Source organism: Oryctolagus cuniculus, chromosome 5 (genome assembly GCF_051225735.1).
Source record: "Oryctolagus cuniculus isolate XC-2025 breed Fujian yellow rabbit chromosome 5, ASM5122573v1, whole genome shotgun sequence".
Classification (NCBI taxonomy): Eukaryota; Metazoa; Chordata; class Mammalia; order Lagomorpha; family Leporidae; genus Oryctolagus; species Oryctolagus cuniculus.
Genome location: NC_142871.1, coordinates 64,060,109 through 64,076,441, shown reverse-complemented (window position 1 = coordinate 64,076,441; position 16,333 = coordinate 64,060,109). Strand labels below are relative to the sequence as shown.

General features: G+C 46.8%; 1 long non-coding RNA gene across 4 annotated transcripts in view; it reads right to left on the bottom strand.

Annotated features, from left to right (window-relative positions):
* Nucleotides 1–16,333, bottom strand: part of LOC138849628 (uncharacterized) — a 35,968-nt gene that overhangs the window by 18,882 nt on the left and 753 nt on the right. For 2 of the 4 annotated variants that reach the window (XR_011388602.2, XR_016233801.1), the window contains exon 2: nucleotides 15,758–15,821. This is a non-coding gene — a long non-coding RNA (uncharacterized LOC138849628). Of the gene's footprint in view, nucleotides 1–840; nucleotides 3,105–3,766; nucleotides 8,758–15,757; nucleotides 15,822–16,333 lie in introns of those variants that run through there. The other 2 variants (XR_016233800.1, XR_011388601.2) reach the window with 2 other exon arrangements.

The following is a 16,333-nucleotide window of genomic DNA, read 5'->3' as shown; positions in this document are numbered from 1 at the left end:
AAGGAGCTGTATCAGAAGTGGAGCCACCAGGACTTGAACTGGCACCCATATGGGATGCTGGCACCATAGGCAGAGACTTAACCTACTACACCACAGCACCAGCCTGTGACTTTAAGATTTTATTTTATTTACTTGAAAGAGTTACACAGAGAGAGAATGAGAAGCAGAAGCAGAGAGAGAGGTCATCCATCTGCTGGTTCACTCCCCAGATGGCCACACTGCCAGAGCTGTGCCGATATGAAGCCAGGAGCCAGCGCCCATATAGGATGCTGGCGTCCCACACGGGTGCAGAGGCCCAAGGACTTGGGCCATCTTCTACTGCTTTTCCAGGCCATACCAGAGAGCTGGATCAGAAGAGTAGCAGCCAGGACTCGAACTGGCACCCATATGGCATGCTGGCACTGCAGGTGGCGGCTTTACCCACTATGCCACAGCGCCAGCCATGACTTTCAAGATAAATAAATAAATCTTTAAAAGTGAAGCTCTTCTTGAACATTGTTCACAGTGCCGCCTTATGATGGGATGTCAGGCCAGCTCTCTGCTGTGGCCAGGGAGTGCAGTGGAGGTTGGCCCAAGTGCTTGGGCCCTGCACCCCATGGGAGACCAGGAGAAGCACCTGGCTCCTGCCATCGGATCAGCGCGGTGCGCCAGCTGCAGCACACTGGCCACGGCGGCCATTGGAGGGTGAACCAACGGCAAAAAGGAAGACCTTTCTCTCTCTCTCTCTCTCTCTCACTGTCCACTCTGTCTGTCAAAAAAGAAAAAAGAAAAAAATAGAGACATTTCAATACAAGTGGAAAGGTCCTATCTCACAAAGGAACAAGGGAAACTCGGCAGGAGGAAGCAGGTACACTGAAGGTGACATTTTACCTGTTGTTGAAAGAAACAGGGCAATGAACACTTAACAGAGGGTGAGTCTTTGTCAGGCTTACTAGCCAGGGAAATGGGGAGAGAAACTGGTCACTTCTAGGGACTCGAAAAGGCATCAAGGAAGAGCAGGGAGAAGCCACTGGTTGAGAGAGAAAAAAGGAACAAAAGTGCCGGGAAAAGGGGCAGAACCGAGATCCACTGAATGCCCACTGCGTGCCAGACCCAGGGCTAGGCATCTCACACGCCCTGAAAGACATCAGTGTTTTTACAGGATTTAGTCCATGGAGTTGCGGGAAGGAGACCACTTCAAATAGCCCTACTGCATGTGCAGCAAAGTTCACACTTGACAGCAAGGCACAGGCCACCTCTTCCCATTTGTCCCCAGGTGGTCACCCCAGCATGGTGTACATGTCACTCCTCACTCCCCAGCATGCCAGCTGCTCCATGTCACGATGCCTTCCTATGTGCTGTTCACGAGGCCAATATTACCTCAGTCCACTGGCAAACTCCTACCCATCCTTCAAAGCCTAGCTCAAATGTCACCTTCTCTGTGAGTCTTTCCTCTTTCTGCTTCTATAAGAGCCCTCATATTGTCATACATATTAAAGCACTTATTGCATCTTCCAAATGGGTTACCTGGCACCTGTACTGGATAGGAGAACCACTGAATGAATGAATGCACACAGGCACTATTTACTGAACAATGACATGGTAGTGACCAGCTAGAACACCTCGGTGTCACCTCCTTCCATTTTAGTACAGCCTGTTCAGTGAGATCTGAGTGTTGCCCTCCACTCTTGGCAATATCATTGAGACACAGGAAACATGCAAATGAATCAAATGACATATGGCACATGTCAACATTTGACAACAGGGTTGGACATTTGAAATAGTGGTAAAGAATGCTGATGAGACATCACACCCCATATTGGAGTGCCTGGGTGGGAGTCCCAGCTCCACCCCAACTTCCTACTAATTCATACTCTGGGAGGCAACAGATGATGGCTCCAGTACTTGGGTCCCTGCTGCCTACATGGGAGACTCAGACTGAATTCATGGTTCCTGGCTTTGACCTGGCCCAGCTGTGGCTGTTGCAGGCATCTAGGGAGTAAACCAGTAGATGGGAGATCTCTTCCTTTCTCTTTCTATCCCTCTGCATTTCAAATGAAATAAATGAATTTTTGAAGATATACTGTGACAGCAACAGACCACTTTACACCAGTGCAGCCAAAAGAGCATCTGCAATGATGGAAATAAGGCTATTTCTGTGCTTGCTGATAGCCACCAGCTGCAGGCAACTTCCAAGGACCTGAAATGCACTGAGAGCAAATGAGGAAATGAATGCTTAATTTTAATTTAAGATAACCACATGTGGTTGGTAACTACTACATTGGACAGCATAAATTTAAATGATTTTTTAAAAGATTTATTTATTTGAAAGGTAGAGAGAGATATATCTTCCCTTTGCTGGTTCGTTCCCCCCAAGCCTCCACAGTTACTAGACTGAGGCCAGCCAAAGCCCAGAAACTCCATCTGGACCTCCCACAGGGGTGGCAGGAACACAAGTCCCCGGGCCCTCCTCTGTGGCATCCCAAGTGCGTTCACAGGGAGCTCCATCAGAAGCATGGAGTAGTCAGGACTCAGCCAGTGCTCAGACTTGGGAAACAGGAGCCCTCAGCTGAACCATAACACCTGTCTCTGGATTAACTAACAACACAGTAGGGAACTTCCAACCATTATTTTTCTGTACCCCCCCCAAAAAAAAAAAAACACAAAAATTCCCAAAACTTGGTCCCTTGCAAGCTGAGAAATTCCTTTCACACTTCTTTCTCATTTTAGCCTTCTGTAAACCAAGCAAAAGGGACTGGATCTGTAAGACCGACAGCTCCCAGCTTAGTGCAGGCTCAGCGTTCACTGGGCTAGAGAGACTTCTGCAAGGACAGCTGAAGGAGCGCTCTGTACGCCTCCCCAAGCAGGAGACAACGCTCATGCAGCCACAGGGAGTGGACCGCGGGTGTCCTCCGCAGAATGACAGACGTGGATTCACTCCGATCAGTGAGTCAGGACCCCATGCCAGAAACAGCAACCGGTCCTCCAGGCCTCAAGTCCTGCAGCTGGCGCAGTTTGGCAGCTCATGGTCTGCATATGGCTTCTCTCCCTTGGATTTTTGTGCCTCTAGTGAAGCCTGCCAGACTTACAGTCAGGTTGACAAAGCTTGCCTTTCTGACTTCCACCTGCAAAAAGTATTTTTGCGGCCGGCGCCGCGGCTCACTAGGCTAATCCTCTGCCTTGCGGCGCTGGCACACCGGGTTCTAGTCCCGGTTGGGGCGCCAGATTCTGTCCCGGTTGCCCCTCTTCCAGGCCAGCCCTCTGCTGTGGCCAGGGAGTGCAGTGGAGGATGGCCCAAGTACTTGGGCCCTGCACCCCATGGGAGACCAGGAGAAGCACCTGGCTCCTGCCTTCAGATCAGCGCGGTGCGCCAGCCGCGCCGGCCATTGGAGGGTGAACCAATAGCAAAGGAAGACCTTTCTCTCTGTCTCTCTCAGCTCCAAGGAAAGAAAATGAAAACTCCACTTCCCAGGTTCTCTAAGACACCAGGACTCCTGTGTCCCTGGCAGCTTTGGAAGACCAGACCTGGCCCTTTCTCCTAAAAGCAAAGTGGGTAAGAGGGTAGGAGGGGAAGGAGCAGAGAGGGACGCAGGTCTGGGGGAAGAGAGAAGGAATGGGAGGAAGAGGAAGGTGAAAAGGGCAGGAGGACAGCAGCTGCTGTAGCTCTAGGCTGGTGATTCTCCAAGCTCAGTGTGCATCAGACTTACCAGCACAGTCTGTTAAATTAGAGTGTTAGGCCCTACAGGATCCATTATGTACAACAGCTGTATGTATATATATATATATATTTTTTTTTTTTAAAGACTTATTTATTTGAAAGTCAGAGTTACACAGAGAGAGAAGGAGAAACAGAGAGAGAGAGGCCTTCCATCCGCTGTTTCACTCCCCAATTGGCAGCAATGGCCGGAACTTTGCCAATCCAAAGCCAGGAGCCAGCAGCTTCCTCCGGGTCTTCCCAAGCGGGTGCAGGGGCCCAAGAACTTGGGCCATCTTCTACTGCTTTCCCAGGCCACAGCAGAGAGCTGGATCAGAAGAGGAGCAGCTGGGACTCGAACCAGTGCTCATATGGGATGCCAGCACTGCAGGTGGCAGTTTTACCCACTATGCCACAGCACCAGCCCCAGCTGTGTATGTTTATAGATGGTTTCGTAGGGTGTGTGTTTCTTTATGACCACACACTCCAGTCCCTTCAGAAGTGCAGCCTGGGAACCTGGTGGCTGCTGCCAGCCACATGACCCAGTGCAAATGTCTGGGAGAACTTTCCATTGATTCCAGTTACCTGCCTGGGGCCCTTGGTGAAGGGGCAGGCATGCCACAGCTACCTGGCAGGACACTCATTTTGCCACCACAACTTGTCAAGGGCCATTGTGCTAAACAGCATTATTGTCTCCTGTCAATAATAAAGAAAATTTATAAATATGTAAGGTTCTTTGACAAAATTGTAGGTTGGTCATTTATGAGGGAAGAGTTCATATCTTGACAGAGGAATCAAGGTAAGGATGACTAATTGCCCAGTGCAGAGGCCGGCACTATCACATAGCAGGTTAAGCTGCCAGCATCCCACATAGGTGCTGGTTCATATCCCAGCTGCTCCACTTCTAATCCAGGTCCCTGCTAATGCACCTGGAAAAACAGTGGAAGATGGCCCAAATGCTTGGGCCCCTGCCACCCACGAAGACCTGGGTGAAGCTACTGGCTCCTGGCTTCGGCCTGGCCCAGCATTGGCCATTTTGGCCATATGGGGAGTGAACCAGAAGATGGAAGACCTCTTTCTATAACTCTGCCTTTCAAATGAAAAATAAACAAATATTTTTTTAAAAAAATAAATTGTCCAGTGCATTGAAGGACATTACACAGATGTTCTGCCTCTAGGCAAAGACTCATCTTTTCTTCTTTTTTGTAACATTTGTATTTGACTTACCATGTGCCAAGTTCTGATCTGAGTACTTTGCATATATAAGCTCATTTAACCCTGAGCACAATCCTTTAAGATGCACTTATTGTTCCCACTTTACAGACACAACATTGGGCACAGTTTTTACATGACTTGGCCAAGGTGACAAGGCCAATAAGTGGTGAACCAAGATTTGAACTCCAGGTATCTGGCTTCTGAATTCATTTTATAATCAACCTATACACTGTGAGTATTTTCTGTTCATCTACTTTACTCATTTGTCTTGAGAAAGATAATTGACAAGAAAAGAATACTTGGGTGGAAGGGCTGGCATTTACATCTCCCAAAAGGAAAGTCTAGTTGAGAAACAGCCTCCAGACACATAGAATCAAGATAACGCCAGCTGGAAGATCTCAGCGACCCTGACAGCCAGGCTCATACACAGAGCTCCTTCCACTAACTGGACCAAGAAGACATGTGTTAACCAGCTGGCCAAAGCCACAGACAAGGCATTTGTCCTGCCCTTTCCTATGTGCAGAGCATGCTGTGAGGTCCTGGATGATAGGGCTAGGAAACAGGAACAAATCACAATCCCTGCCCTCAGGAAGCTTATGGTCCAGGGTCTGGTTGAAGACGTGAACACTAGAATACCACAGGTCATGTTATAGTAGGGATCCATCAGGCTGCTGGGTGAGATTTGAGAGATGCCTTCCTATTTGGACAATACCCTTGATGGAAACACAGGAAATGGCTTTTATTTATTTGCACTGGGCACTCTAATGAACACATTGCTCAGACAGAGTTGCCAGATGAAATTCAAGCAGGAAAATGTGAATGCATATGTCTTGTGCAATATTTAGAACATACTGATACTAAACAGTAGCTAAAATTGCACACACTATAGTGTTTGCAATTCTGCTGTAATTTATAGATTTTTAACTTATTTTCATTTTATTTGAAAGCCAGAGAGAGAGAGAGATCGATCTTCCATTTGCAAGTTCACTCCCCAAATGAACACAACAGCTAGGGCTGGGTTAGGCTGATGCTAAGAGACTGGAGCTCCTTCCAGGTCTCTCTTATAGGTGGCAGGGACCCATGTACTTGAACCATCAGCAGCTGCCTCCAAGGGTGTGCATCAGCAGGAAGCTAGAATGGGGAGTAGAGCTAGGACTCAAACCCAGGCACTCCAATGGTGGGTGTGGGCCTCCCTAATAGCATCCTAACCACTGTGCCAAATGCCTGCCCCTGAAATTCAAATTTAATTGAGCATTCCCAATTTTTACTTTCTAAATCTTGCAATGCCACACATAGATTAATGTTAATTCTCACAATAATTCTGTGGTGTGGGCACCATTCACACATGCAGAAACTGAGACACAGTCAGACCAAGTGACTTATCCAAAGTCACATATCCATCTGCTGGCACACACTGAGATACCAAGCTCTCAGGCATGGCCAATCTTGTGCATTCTGTGTCAACTACCATCTTCCACTGAATCCTGTTTTCTGGCCTTGTTTGCAAATTATCAGAAGCACCCCATTTACCAATCAATATGCAAAGCTCTGGACCCCAATTTTCAGAGTTAAAAAGAACTTCAAGGGACAGGCATTTGGCACAGTAGTTAAGATGCTGCTCAGAGTCCCAGCTGCTCCACTTCCAATCCAGTTCCTTGCTAATGTACCTCGGAAAGCAGTAGAAGATAGCCCAAATCCTTGCATTCCTGCACCCACATGGGAGACCCATATGAAGCTCCTGGCTCCTGGTGTCAGCCTGGCCCAGCCCCAGCAGTTACAGCCTTTGGGGAGTGAACTAGCATATGAAAGATATCTCTCTACTTCCTCCCACTCTCTCTCCCCATACCTCTGCCTTTCAAAACAAAACAAGCAAACAACAACAACAAAAATTCAACCTTAACTTACTTAGCAGCTTTGAATTTTAAAGTTTATCAACATGTGACACAACCACTTTAATTTTCTCCCATTTTTTTTTCCTGTAGCCAAAAAGGGAGCTTTCATGACATGGCATGGATTTGCTTCTATTCAAGCTCTAATTATACAAGGCTGAGCCATAGGAAATTGCTATCTTTGTCAGCTAAAAATGGTCAAACATCAGCAATTTCATGTGGTTCAACTTAGTATAAATACACAGGCTACATAAGTCACTGCATTCCTCCTCCTTTCCTCCCGATTGGTGGGACTACAACAAAACAGCCCCAAAGCATCCTGATTACCTGTACAAGATGCACCCAAATACAGAGCTTAGAAATTAGGGACTAGCAGAAAATGAATGGTGGCAAGGGGGGGTATTTGTGGAAAATTAGGACAAATTACAGATTCAGGCCTCGAACATAATTACACAAAACATGAAAAGCTGCCCAGGAGAACATTCCACATCACGTGGTTCAAAGAACTGAGGCCATTTCTGGCCAAAGAACTTTTCATTCTACTAGAAAGCTCTAATTTTTGGTTTGTCTTTCTGGCTAGGGTAGAGAACAAATAAAAAGAATATTTATGCGGCAGGCCTCTGGAGTGGCAGTTAAGATGCTGCTTGGGACACTGGCATCCCATACTGGAGTGCCGGGGTTCGAAGTCTCAGTTGCATTCCTGATTCCAGCTTCCTGCCGATATGCATCCTGGGAAATAGCAGGTGATGACACAAGGAGTCGAATCCCTGCCTCCCACATGGGAGACCCAGGTTCAGTTCCAGACTCCTTACTTTGGCCTGGCCCAGCCCCTGGCTGTTGCAGGCATTTGGAGGTAATGAAAAATCTGTCTCTGTCTCTGTCTGGGTGTCTGCCTTTCAAACAAATAAGCAAAAAATGTTAAAAGAACATCCGTGAAGAAAATTGTCATTTTCCTTGATCAACTGTTTGACACTTAAGCAAATATTTGAGAGCTGAAACCTTCTCCTCACTGGTTCATGTTTTGGGCCACTCGCTTCATTGTTTACTATTGGCATTGCCTTATGACCCCTAGGATTCTACAATCCTCATGACAAGGAAAGTTCTCAGCTTTGCACAGTTTTAAGGGTGAGTCACAGCCGGCGCCACGGCTCACTAGGCTAATCCTCCACCTGCGGCGCCAGCACCCCGGGTTCTACTCCCGGTTGTTCCTCTTCCAGTCCAGCTCTCTGCTGTCGCCCAGGAAGGTAGTGGAGGATGGTCCAAGTGCTTGGGCCCTGCACCCGCATGGGAGACCAGGAGGAAGCACCTGGCTGCTGGCTTTGGATCGGTGCAGTGCACCAGCCATAGCGGCCATTTGAGGGGTGAACCAACGGAAGGAAGACCTTTCTCTCTGTCTCTCTAACTCTGCCTGTCAAAAGAAAAAAAAAAGGGGGGGGGGATGAGTCACAACTAAAATGCACAACAGATTCACTTCACCTGGTGGATAGGAGGGGGTGTGCCAGGACCTGCTGCAGGATTCCCACTTCCTAAACTGACTACCGCCATGACCTACAATTAGTAATTGTGCAACAAATGCAGTTTACTCTATAAATTCATCTATACCATCAACCCCAATGAACGAATAGAACAGGAAATACTTGTGGGATACAATTAGAGCAGTCCTTAGAAATACATAGTCTTGGCTGGTGCCGTGGCTTACTTGACTAATCCTCCGCCTGCGGCACCAGCACCCCAGGTTCTAGTCCTGGCTGGGGTGCTGGATTCCATCCCGGTTGCTCCTCTTCCAGTCCAGCTCTCTGCTGTGGCCTGGGAGGGCAGTGGAGGATGGCCCAAGTGCTTGGGCCCTGCACCTGCATGGGAGACCAGGAGGAAGCACCTGGCTCCTGGCTTCAGATGGGTGCAGCACGCCAGCTGTAGCAGCCATTTTGGGGGGTGAACCAACAGAAAGGAAGACCTTTCTCTCTGTCTCTCTAATTCTGCCTGTAAAAAAAAAAAAAAAAAAAAAAAAGAAAGAAAATTAGAGTTCACAAAATAAGAACATTGATAAGCTAATCGTTCAGCCAGAGAAATTACAAAAACACAACAAAATATACTCAGAGAAAGTACAAGGAAGGAAATAAAGAAAAAAGCAGGAATTGAGGTGGGCTTTTGGCATAGTAGTTCAGCCACCATTTGGTATGCCTGTATCCCATACTGGAGCACCTGGACTTGAGTCCCAGCTCTGTTTCCAATTCCAGCCTCCTACCAATGTGCACCCTGAGAGGCAGCAGGTGATGAGCTCAAGGTGGTCCCTGTCACGCATGTGAAACCTGGATTGGAGTTCCTGGGTGCTAGCTCCAGGGTGTTCAAGCACCAACCATTACAGGCACTTGGGGTATGAACCAACACACGGGAATTCTCTCTGCCCTTCAAGAAAATAAAATAAATAAATTGTTCATGTAGGCATTAGTTAACTAGAAAGTAGAGATAATCAAGAATTTTTTAAGATGTTATTTTTAATTTGAGAAGTAGAGTTATAGACAGAGGGAGAGACAGAAAGGTCTTCCATCCACTGGTTCACTCCCCCTAATGGCCTCAACAGCTGGAGCTAGGCCAATCTGAAGTCAGGAGCTTCTTCTGGGTCTCCCACGCAGGTACAGAAGCCCAAGGACTTGGGCCACCATTTACTGCTTTCCAGGCACATTAACAGGGAGCTGGATCGGAAGTGGAGCAGCTGAGCTCAAATCAGCCCCCATATGGGATGCCAGTGCTACAGGCTAGGGCTTTAACCTACTGTGCCACAGCGCCAATCTCAGAAGATTTCTTAAAAGCTTAAAGTTGGCCCCTGCACCCGTGTAGGAGATCTAGAAGAAGCTCCTGGCTCCTGGCTTTGGATCAGTCCAGCTCCAGCTGTTGTGGGCATTTGGGGAATGAACCAGTGGATGAAAGATATCTCTCTCCCTCTGTCTCTCTTTCCTTCTCTGCCACTGTCTTTCAAATAGATAAATCTTTAAATAACTATGCAACTTTCTTTTTAAAAAAAGATTTGCTTATTTGAAAGGCAGAGTTAGAGAGAGAGAGGTCTTCCATCTGCTGGTTCACTCCCCAAATGGCCACAATGGCGGGAGCTTGGGGCTGGGTCAGGCCAAATTCAGGAGTCAGGAGCCAGGGTCTCCATCCATGTGGGTGGCAGGAATTCAAATACTTGAGCCATCATCTGCTGCTTCCAAGTATGCATTAGCAGGAAGATGGATTGGAAGTGGAGTAACCGGGACTCAAACTAGCACTCTGTTATGGGACGTGGGCACCTGAAGTGGGGATTTAATCTGCTCTGTCCCAATGTCTGTCCTGAAAGTTAGGTATTTAAAAATGCCATTAAAATTAATCCTTGGCAGAGTGGGTGTTGTGGTACTATAGGTTAAGCTGCTGCCTGTGATGCTGGTATCTCATCTGAGTGTTGGTTTGAGTCCCAGCTGTTCCAGTTCCAATCCAGCTATCTGCTAATGCACCTTGGAAAGCAGCAGAGGATTGCCCAAGTACCTGGGCCCCTGCCACCCATGTGGGAGACCTGCCTGGAGTTCCCGGCTCCTGGCTTCGGCCTGGCCCAGCCTGGCCATTGCAGCCATTTGGGGAGTGAACCAATGGATGGGAGATCTTTCTCTCTCTGTCTCTTCCCCCCACCCCTGTCACTTTCCCTTTCAAATAAATAAAATAAATCTTTAAAAAAAATTGACCCTTGGCAAGACAGACCAAGAGACAGAAAAACAAACAAAAAATACTGTAGCTACATACATCAGTATTAAAAAGAAAATATTATAAACAACTTTACATCATTTATTTGAGAAATAATTAGTGAAAATTTTAATTTACAGTTGAATGATGAATAAAAAGTCTGGATATTTCTGCATTACTAAGTGAACTGGTAGCTAAAACTCAACACATGGGGCTGACGCTATGGCATAGTGGGTAAAGCCACTGCCTGCAGTGCTGGTATCCCATATGGGCACCAATTCAAGTCCTGGCTACTCCACTTCCTACCCAGCTCTCTGCTATGGTCTGGGAAAGCAGTAGAAGATGGCCCAAGTACCTAGGCCCCTGCACCCATGTGGGAGATCCAGAATAAGCTCCTGGCTCCTGGATCTGTGCAGTTCCAGCTGTTGCGGCCAACTGGGGACTGAGCCAGTGGATGGAAGACCTCTCTCTCTCTCTCTCTCTCTCTCTCTCTCTCTGCCTCTCCTTCTCTCTCTGTATAACTCTGACTTTCAAATAAATAAATAAATCTTTTTTTTTTTTTTTAACAGAGTGGACAGTGAGAGAGACAGACAGAAAGAAAGGTCTTCCTTTTCCCTTGGTTTACCCCACAATGGCTGCTGCAGTCAACGCAGCGTGCTGATCTAAAGCCAGGAGCCAGGTGCTTCTCCTGGTCTCCCATGAGGGTGCAGGGCCCAAGCACTTGGGCCATCCTCCACTGCACTCCCGGGCCATAGCAGAGAGCTGGCCTGGAAGAGGGGCAACCGGGACAGAATCCGGCGCCCTGACCGGGACTAGAACCCGGTGTGCCGGCGCGGCAGGGGGAGGATTAGCCTAGTGAGCCGCAGCGCCGGCCCTCAAATAAATAAATCTTAAAAAAAAAAACTCAACACATGTACATGCATGCATGCGTGAGCATTCACACACACACACACACACCAAAACAAGTGCAGGGGGCAGGGCATATCTTCCCCTTCCCATCTTAGGTTCATGGTGGAGCCCCCATAAGAAAGAGAAAAAATTATTCAGATTTCTTTAGAGCAAGTTTTTTCTGACAGGGAAACCTGCAGAAGGAAATGAACACCTGAGGAAAAGGACACCCTGTGTACTGTCCTGTGAGCTTTGATGAAGAAATGGATCATTATGGAGAACTATGACTGAACAACAAGCTGAGAGGAACATAACAAGGCTTGTTTGTTCAGATTCTTTTCTGTGTCTCTGTGTGACCTTCCTTCCCCCTGGGGAATGAGGGAGGACACCGTCACATGTGGGTCTCATTACCTACTTTTAAGGGAGGTAGGTCAGAGAATCCTTTTAAGAACAGAAAGGCAGGAGAAGAGAAGGTCAGAGAGTGACCTCCAGTGTGCCCTGCTTGGGGTCCTGCACCCTGTTACTACATTAACAATCCAAAGATGCCATAAAGGAAGTGGAAAGACCACCACAGACTTAGAGAAGGGATTTGCAACACCATAATCACCCTAGAATTGCAGCACAGGGAAAAGGAATGGATTCCTGCACATTTACAGGGATCACCTGTATTGGCTTCCTGCAGCTGCTGGAAGCAGATGCCCCAACCAGGGGGACTTCAAACAACAGACACTTCTTCTCTGAGGACTCAGGAGGCCAGCATTTGAAATCCAGGGCTCGGCAGAATGCATTCCTACTGGAGGGAGCACCTGCTTCATGCCTCTCCCAGTACCTGGGGTTTGCTGGTGCCCCATGGTGTTTCTTCTACTGCAATCTCAGCCTCCACTGGCCTCCTGCCCAGGGTATAGGGCCTTTCCCAGTCCAAGGGGACATCATCTTAACTTGGTTCTATCTACAAAGACCATATTTCCAAATATGGTCACAGCCACAGGTAAAGAGGGTTAGGATTTGAACATATCTTTTGGAGGAACAGGACCTAACACAGAAAAATAAAAATAGAAGAAATGGGCAAAACACATGAAGAAGAAACAGAAACTGCTAATAGACAATGAAAAGATGCTTACCCTCATGGGTAATCAGAAAAATGCAAATTCAAATCACAATGAGAGGGGCTGGCACTGTGGCACAGTGGGTTAAACTGCCATCTTCAGTGCCAGCATCCCATATATGCACCAGTTTGAGTCCTGGGTGCTCCACTTCCAATCCAGCTCTGTTAATATGCCTGGGAAAACAGTGGAAGACGGCCAAGTGCCTGGGCCCCTGCACCTGTGTGTGAGACCTGGATGAAACTCCTGGTTTCTGGTTGTTGTGCCCATCTAGGGAGCAAACCAATGGTTGGAAGAACTCTATGTCTCTCCCCCTTTCTGTAATCTTGACTTTCAAATAAAATAGATTTTTTTTTTTTAAACCACACACATACACAATGAAATACCATGTCACATTCCCTATTTCAGTAAAAATTAAGAAGTTTGTGAGACAGGTGCTGTGGCAAAGTAGGTTATGCCCCCTCTTGAGACAGCCACATCCCATCTAGTAGAGCTAGTTTGAGTCCTGGCTGTGTGGCTTCTGGTTCAGCGTCCTGCTCATGCACCTTGGGAGGAGGTGATGGCTCAAGTGCTTCGGTCCCTGCCACCACCCACCTGGGAGACCTAGATGGAGTTCTTGGCTCCTGGCTTTGGCCTGGCCAAACCCCAAGTCCCAGGTGTTGTGGGCATTTGGGGAGTGAGCCAGTGGATGGAAGATCTCTCTCTCTCTTTGCACTCCATGGGAATGATGAACAGGTGAATGCATGCTGAGCTCCTGGAGTTATGGGCACTTATAGGTGGAGGTACTAGCAGGACAGGCCAGCAAATAGAAGAAAAAACCAGGGCGGGGGTGGGGTTGCAGTTTACTGTATTGGCAATGTCCTAGCTCTTCGTTTGGATGGTAGGTTGAACAAACTGGCTGAGGTCAGTTTTTTTTTCTTTTCAAGATGTATTTATTATTTGAAAGGCAGAGTTACAGAGAGGAAGAGACAGAGAGAGAGAGAGACCTTCCATTTGCTGATTTATTCCCCAGATGGCTGCCAACAGCCAGGGCTGGGCCAGACCAAAGCCAACAGCTAGGAACTCAATCTGGGTCTCCCATCTGGGTGGCAGGGGCCCAAATACTTGAGTCATCTTCTGCTTTCCCAGGTGCATTAGCAGGGAGCTGGACTGGAATTGGAGTAGCTGGGATATAAATCAGCACCCCTGTCAGATGCCAGCATCGTGACTTAACCCACTGCACCACTACATAGGTCCATAAGGTCGGTTCCTGACATGAAGGTCCCCAGCTCATACCCCAGGTGGCCAGATCACTACATTCCTCAGCACTGCTACAAGGAAAAGACAAGCACATAGAAAAATGGTCAAAGGATATTAATTGGAAAATCAAAGAAGAGAACACAGCCAACAAGCATATGAAAAGACCCTCAGTCTTACTACCAACCTGGGAAAGTTTACAGGTCAAAACAAGGCACGACTTTCTATCCACAAGACTGACAATATTTAAAAATCTGATGATATGAGCTATTGAGAATGGGGGGAAAGTATGATTTCTGTAAGCTTGTGTAACTGTCAGTTGGCATACACAGGCCACTTTTAGTAAGACTGAAGATAAATGTACTCTTAAGATGCAGAGATTTTTATCCTAAGTAAACACCCTAGAGAAACTCACACTCTGATAACCAGTATAAGTGCTCATTGCTACTCTCCAGGAAAAGCAAACTTGAAATACTTTATATCTGAATTAGTCAAAGGAGCCAAAATGCATGTATAATGACGAAATGAATCTCAAAAACAAAGTGGAGTGAGAAAAGTACCAGCACACATTTGTACTATATTTTGCAAAGTTAACATATACTATCAAATTTTAAAACAATGCATATATCTAAGATATGTAATACATGTATCAACTATAACAAATTTGTTTGCTGACCTGCAAGAAAGATCTAGGAGAGTGAGAGAGAGAGATGAGTGAAGAGAAGCTGAAGAGTGATCTTCCTTAGCAGGAGAGAAGGGGTGGGGTCCAGAGTCCTGGTGGGAGAGAGAGGCTTTCTAACAGTTTGTTCTGAAAATACCTTTATTGAGTGCATAACCTTGAGGTTTGGGATAAACAAGGTGAGGCAATGGAAGGGAACTTCCTGCCCCAGGTAGTTTTTCTCCACTAAAACAAGCAAGCAAACAGCTAGTAGATAAAATGCAAGAGAAAACAAAATCCAACACAGAAGGATAATCAGAGATTAGGAAGTAAGCCTACTTCTCCAGCAACAAAACATTAACAAAACTTTAAAACACATCTACAGGGTCCCACCCAAAAGCACTGTGTGATCTGATCCTCTCCCTGGGTAAGAGTGAGTATTGGAACCAAATTAAAAGTTGAAGCCCAGATACATGGGTGCACCTGGGAACTCAATTCTCGGTGTCCTGTGGTCGGAACTAGAACAACTCTGTAGGCTGAAACCCATCTCCACTCCCTGGGTGGTCTAAACCTGTGAAAACCACAGTCCCCATAATGCACCACAGTGGGGTTTCCCGCCCAAGAAAGAAAGGAGTGGCACTTCACTAAAAATGAGTACATACACTACCTGTGAATCTAATCTCAGTTGTAAAAGTTAACTAGCATGTTTAAGTTTTAAAAAGGAACTTGATTCATCAAATGAAATGTTTACTTTTTAAACATTTACTTTTATGGGCAGGCATTGTGGCCCAGAGGGTTAGGCAGCCACTGAAACACCCACATCCCATATTATAGTCCTAACTCCACTTCCGATCCAGTTCTCTGCTAACTCGCATCCTGCCAGGTAGCAGATGACAGTTCAAGTGCCTGAACCCCTGCCACACAAGTCACAGATCAGGATGGAGTTTCTGGCCCCCAGCTTCTGCCTGGTTTGGACCTCGCTGTTGTGGCCAACTGGGGGAGTGAAACCGGATGGGGGATCTCTCTCCCTTTCTGTGTCTATATCGCTCTGCCTTTCAAATAAATAAATAAAAGCCAACAACCAAGCTGACAGTAATCCATATCACCTTATTCTTTTAACTCTTTCCATAATTGTGCACAATTAGACACCAATTTTGTCAGTTTATAATAATTAACTCCAGTTCAGGGCAGAATTACTAACAATGTATTTGTAATCTTTTACAAATGACTCAAACCAGTAAATGCTACTTTGTATCACCCACTGACCTATTCAGTTAAGCTTAGTCACATACTTTAGGAAGCTGTAACATTTCAACACTTGAAACAATTTGTAACTGCAGTGTCTTAGAACAAATGTAACTAAGTAGCCACTGTGTGAACCCACCTGGAAGCAGTAGAAATGCATTTGCCAAATAGAGCTGGTTGTAGAGCTGTTAAGGGAGAACACTCTGAAACAAACAAAAAATCACGATTTCTTATCTATTTTTATTTGAAAGAGAGAGACAGAGACAGAGAAAACTCTCATCCACTTATTCACTCCCAAATCTTAACCCAGCTCTTCCACATGGGTGACAGGCACCCACGCACTTGAATCATCATCTTGCTGCCTCCAAGACTACTTGCACACCAGCAGGAAGCTGGAATTAGGAGTAGAGCTGAGACTCACATAGAATATAGGATTTGGCATTGTTAGGTAGGAAGTTGGAAATTAGCCTGTGTGAAAGGAGACCTGGAAAAACAGAGCCCCTGTGGAAAGGAACGCAGCACTTAAAGCAGCCTGGAAAGCAACCCTTGGAGCCAGCCCAGCACTTCACCACTTTACACTGCAAAGCCCCGCCCAAACCGTTCCTCCTGGGGAAGGCACCTTAGAATTCTCTCTGCCCGATGCCAGGTGACCTACCCAGCCCCATACCGCTGGTTAATAACAACCTTAGCAGGAATTTTACCTACTTCTCACCCA